Source organism: Pteropus medius, unplaced genomic scaffold (assembly GCF_902729225.1).
Source record: "Pteropus medius unplaced genomic scaffold, Ma_sr-lr_union100, whole genome shotgun sequence".
In the NCBI taxonomy this organism is placed as follows: domain Eukaryota; kingdom Metazoa; phylum Chordata; class Mammalia; order Chiroptera; family Pteropodidae; genus Pteropus; species Pteropus medius.
Genome location: NW_024355008.1, coordinates 8,709,869 through 8,716,017, shown reverse-complemented (window position 1 = coordinate 8,716,017; position 6,149 = coordinate 8,709,869). Strand labels below are relative to the sequence as shown.

Genomic DNA, 6,149 nt, shown 5'->3' with positions numbered 1-6,149 from the left:
TCTTTGAAGAATCTGCACACATAAATAAAGGTGTTCAACTACATGTGGTTATGAATTTGTCATTCCATTTTTCCCCCAAGCTAATTGCTCAAAAACCGCTAAGCAAAGCTGCTCAGTTAGGAAACAGCTGATTTTTCTGCTTTATTGTTCTGTTTCTGATCTGAACGGGTACATTCCTGTTGTTAAGGTCATCTTTTAACAATTTTATTTAACTAAATCACAAGCCCATTACTTCCCAGTCTGAATTTGAACACAATTGCTGGAACAAAGACCTTGGGTAATATGAATACCTGAGATGGTGCATTAGCTAGAGTAAAAGACAACTAAGTAATCAGTTCATACAATTACTTAGTTGTCTTTCATATGAACCAAACACACAATTTGTACAGCTAGTCATCACAAAGTACGTTTTCTATTATTTATCACTGTGGGAGTATCGGAGTCTTAGCTAAATTTAAACCTGATTGCTTTCTGCAGATGTCTATTTGTATCTACAGATGTAAGAGAGGGGGTTAAAATTTTTGATTGAAGAAGAAAAGGGACATTTTATTGTTGTTTATGGTGATGGTATTACTAAGACAAAGACCTATAAATAAAGTGTTGATAAACATTCTGAAAGTAACAGACATTGCGTTTTTCCCTTACTTGAAATGATTAACTTAGTAGCTTTAACCCTCTTTAAAAAAGGGTTTAGGGTAGAAACTTGCAATTATGTTCATAAAAGATGTTATGAGAATCTGAGCCTATTCAGTGCTGCTTTGAGGTCCAGTTGAAAATTAAGGGAGGGAAACAGAAGAAAATACTTGTACCTATTAGTCTACAATGTCCAAGGCCATGGTGGGATAGCCAGGAATCGGCATGAGCACATAAGAGGCATTCGAGAGCACGTGTGATGCCACTATGCTGAAGAGATCTAACATTACCAAGGGAGACTTAATATTTGGGAGTAGACTGAGGCCCCACAAAATGGTCTTGGTATTGGAGTAATTGAGATTTAGATGTTAATGTTTTTGCATATATAGAGTAGTGAAAAGAGTTACATATACCCAACATATTTACATATGCAAACTGCACCTACTTCAATGTATCTTCTCATTTATCCAACAACCTAATAATCTATTTCAAAGTAAACTCGACATACCCATCTTTATATATAATCTAAGTCATTTTAGGTGCAGTGAAATTCTGATTCTGTCTCATCAAGACCCCCTTATATCATCCAAGTATTGAAGTTCATGCAAACATAGTGGCTACCCTGGTATTTAATATTTTAAACAAGCAGGTCATCTTTATAAATACAAAAATGATATTAACTATTTTGAGGCTAAGGACAATATAATAAAAAAGTAATTACTGTTAAAGAATATTTGAGTTGTTGGAGATCCCTGCTGTAGTAGAATTTATAATTCCTTATAACCATCTAGCAGATAAAGCTCTTCCCGTGTCTGTGGAATTCCACAACTATAAAAGCTGAAAATGCTAACAATTCACCATCCTGCGTTCTTTACAATGGGGGCCTATATGAACTAGGCTCCACTAATCAGACATGGTAGTACTGGATTTCTACCAGGGAGAAAGAGATACAAAGAAGTAAAGACCAGAAAATGTTCTCTGGTGGCTAAATGAGTTGCTGTGAGCTCAAGTTCCCTGCTCAATACTAATAGGAGTCCAGCTGCTAGTGTTCTAGTTCTTGGTAACAGTGGCTATGTGTGTTTCATCTGACCACTTTTTCCTGGCTGTATATATCTGCACTAAGTTTTCCAATCCTCTGAGCATCTGTGAACTATCCAATATGCTTTTACCAAATTTCTTTTCTGTCACTTGCAACAAAGAACTCTGATTAATAAACTTGGATGTTAGAAAACTTTTTAATAATTTTGAAATGTTAAATATTATTTATTATCTATTAAGCTGAACATGCTCTTCTACCAGACAGCAACATAGCTCTCTTGGTCCCTTTATTAAAATCTCTGCCAAACATCACCTTGCCAGAGAATCCCTTTCTGACCAACTTATCTACAAAGCACCCCCCTATCAATTCTACCACTTCAAGCCCTGCTGGATTTTTCTTGATATCATTTATCTCTGACCTCATATGATATTATTTATTATCATATTCATCCACTGGTACATAAGATCCAAGGGAGCATGGATTTGATATGAGATGCAGCTTTTTTTTCCTTAACTTTAAAATTAAGGCTTGTTGAAAAGGCAATTACATTCTAATATACTATACGGTTCTCGACCTGTATCAGCTACTCAAGTAACTTTAAAAAGCAACATCAGATGTAATATGAGAAATTAAGCATTATAGAAGAAATTTGATATAATCATAAAATCAGAAAATCTAATGATGATGCACTGCTGGAATACTGAATGTTTATGTTGACTTAACTCCTATTTTTTTAAAAAAAGAATATACGTGTTTGCCTTTCCCTTCCATTATTCTGCTATAATGTTTAATGTATGTACATAATTCAAAGCACTATTAAGCTTATAAATTATAATGCAAAAATACCACTGTTGGCATCTTGCGTTAAAGGTTTTTAAGTTATTGTACATGTTAGAGTATATTAGTAGTGGCCCAATAGTTTTACTAGAGGTATGTTTCCATCCAATATAATCTCTCGAGTAAGGAAAGTGTATTACAATTCCAATCGTGATTATTAGATCTGCTTCTTGCATAACTGTACCAACCTCCCCACCCCCATATTTTTCTGAAGAGCTCAGATATTTTACAGAAAATGTTTAAATTGTGAAATTTTAATGTAAACACAGGAAACCCAAAAAAGCACAGGAAAGGTGACATGACCTTATCTCAAACCCTGAGCAAGGGGTCCTCGTGGCTCATAATCACTAACCCTGTTGTCACAGGCAGGTTAGTGCTTAGAAACAATTTAGGCAATGAGAGGTGTGGCTGTTCTTAGAGGTGCAGCTACAATAGTGGAAGGAGCACTTGGTTTGAATTCTGGCTCTTCTGCTAACTAGCTGTGTGATTAGTGATTTCAGTTTTCTCGTCCAAAAAATAGGGAAGTCGAATTTCTTATTCTAAAATCCTATGAGCTTTTCAGTGTCTAGAAAGAAGTTGAGATGTTTGCTTTAAGAATAATAATACCCACACTGAATTCTGAGAATTATAGAAGAGAATTAAAGCTATTTGTACAGAATTTCCTTCTCTAGTTCTGACAACTTGCTGTCTCTTGAACTTCAGTCACTAGGTGCAGTCATGGTGACCAAACACAGAGCTGTTCTAGGAGGTAGGAAATGAGAGAATGCCTTCATGTCTGGCTTATCCCTGCCAGTGCTCCGACTCTTGTGAATAAACGATAACATTGTGGACGAAATGGAGAGAAAAGACACTGCTGAACTGCATAAAGTTTCAGGGAGCTTTATAGCACAGGTTCCCAACCCCTGGGCTGCAATGGGTACCAGTCCATAATCTGTTAGGAACCAGGCTGCACAGCAAGAGGTGAGAGGCAGGAAAGCAAGTGAAGCTTCATCTGTATTTGCAGCTGCTCCCCAGCGTTAGCATCACCACCTCAGCTCCACCTCAGATCATCAGGCATTAGATTCTCATAGGAGCACTGGTCCCTGGTGCCAAAAAGGTTGAGGACTGCTGCTAGAGCACTTGAGATACTAAGCACTCTCCATGGGTTTATCTAGCTTCCTTTCCAAGTACACTCTATCTGTGATTGCTTGTAGCACCCACTTTTTTGTCACTCACCAATCTGAAAATGGTGGTTTGGGGGAGCTATACCTCTTGCTCATTGACCTAAACTGAAGATGGCAGATGAAAAATCAAGCATTTTTCATTTGTATTTCTCCTATTAAGAGACTAAGTGCAAATATTTCCTGTCTGTAGGCAAATATCTAAATTGCCCATCAATAGTGTGATAAATAGATATGAGTACAGAAACCTCAGAAACCTTTTATAGACCTCAAATGTCCATATCTTCAGGCAGGTTATAATATCAAATATTCAAGTGGTGACTGGAGTTCAGATTACAAATCATTTTTTAAAAAATTTAATAGCCCTCCGAGCTATCAACTAGGTATTCAAATAAACTAAAGTCTTTTTTTTTTTTTAATCTACAGGACTTACCTTACATGGACATCATTGGAATAAATAGTTCTGCCTTAGGTTGTGGTTCATTGCAAAGCTATCATGGAGAAACATGTGTTAAGGCGGGGAAAGAGTTTCAGTTTGGTTTTTCTTTCCTCTGGAGCAGTGGTGTGCAAATGTGGCTGCACATTTTAGAATCGCCTAGAGAGTTATAAAAAACAAACAAACAAAAAAACTGGTGCCTGAGTTCTACTCCTAGAGATCCTGATTTAATTGGCCTGGGTGCTGTCTGGGCATCTGCATTTCCAAAGCTCTTCAGGTGAATCTAATGCGAAGCCAAGGCTGAGAACCTCTGCTTATCGAGGATGCCAGCAAAGGGGCCAGTTGGTCCATTTTGTGATTGTTAGCTTGGATGTGGGACACATGTTTACTAAGAAATTGGGCCGAGGCAGCAATTTATTCTGTTCAGAACACAAAATCACATTCAGCTGTTAATGGCTTTTTCGCTGCACTGACCTATGCTGGATTCAAACCAGCAATGACCTTCGCTTCCCATTGCCTGTAATTAAGGATGTCTGCCACCACTATAATCCAGTTTGAGGCTTGATTAATTCTCATAATTATCAAATGCATTTTTTGCAGCTGTAGAAAAAGAAGGTCTAGGCTACTAAAATGAGATAACTATGATGGCTAGAAATAAATAACAATAGTGCTTAGTGTTTATTTCATAATTAATCATTAATTTTATGCTGTTGGCATTTATTAACTAGTTATCCCATATGATGTCCTGGGGAAGTAATGCAGAATTATTATTTGCATTTTTTGTCAGTCAGTGGGGCAGAAAAGTATTTTGTCAGTTCTGAGAAGTTGCAGTTTTTAAATCCTTTAGTGCATGATTAAGCTTATGATTTTTCTTTAAAGAAGAGAGCAACATCAAGGCAGTGGGGACTCCGTGAAACTTGCGCTGATCTCAATAAATAACTTTTATCAAAGAAGACAAATTAATAATAGATTTTATGACCAGCTCATCATTATAATTTCCTTTCTCTTGCAAGTTCCACTAGTGATCTCCAAGGGATTTAAAAATTCTCTATGTCCAGGGTAAAAAGCCGGAATTTTTTCATCTAAACAATAACTCCAATTTCGTACTCAAAAAGCAGATAGTGTTATTTTTAAAGTTCCAGACCTTATAGAGAAAGAGAGATGTCCTGACTTTTCCAACTTCCAACTCCCAATTTCAACATTCTATAATACTCACTACCAACCACGAGGAACTGAATATGTAATATTTTTATCAGGTTTCAATTATTGGTTCTTATCATGCCTAATACTGCAGTACATATATTTATATACTATAACACGTTAACTTACAAATTGTCTCCTAGGTAGTGGTTACTACCCCCTCTCCAGTTTATGGATAAGAAAACGAAAACTCAAAGAAATGTAGAAATTAGTACAAAACGTAACAAGTAGGAACAGGATTAAAACCCAAATCTGTCTGAGTCCAGAAACCTAAAATCAAACAAAACATACCTGTAAAAATTGTTGAAGTTTATCTTTGGGCTTCCTTGTCACTCTTCTAAATATCCCCTTAGCAAATTTCCTCCACTGTAGTGGCCTACCCTAACAAAAGAAGCTTGTTTAAGTCTATGGCCATACTACCTTGAACAAGCCCAATCCCGTCTGATCTCAGGAGCTAAGTAGGGTAGGGCCTGGTTAGTACTTGGATGGGAGACCACCTACGAAGACCAGGTACTGTAGGCATAAAAAATTTTTTAAAATGAGGGATTGTAAACTGACAAGGTCCTTGCAATCTGTGAGGTCAACCAAGGATTGACTCGCCGGAAAAAAAAAAAAAAAGATCATGTTCTTCTGTCAGACAGTTACAAACTGGCTAAATCCAACCTGTTATAGCCTAGAAAGCAACCATTTTGCTGTCCTTCCGTCACTCCTGGATTTCAGTTGATCACGATGTTTGTACATCATTTCCTTTTAATGTTTATTCTATTTCATCCATTGCTACTTTAAGTCCAGGCTCTCGAACGACTGTCTCCCGTCACGCTCACCATCTCCTACCTAACTGATT

General features: G+C 37.0%; 1 pseudogene; it reads left to right on the top strand.

Moving 5' to 3' along the window:
• The first annotated feature begins 5,708 nt into the window (after positions 1-5,708).
• On the top strand, positions 5,709-5,827 carry LOC120598252 (uncharacterized; annotated as a pseudogene).
• The last annotated feature ends 322 nt before the right edge of the window (positions 5,828-6,149 follow it).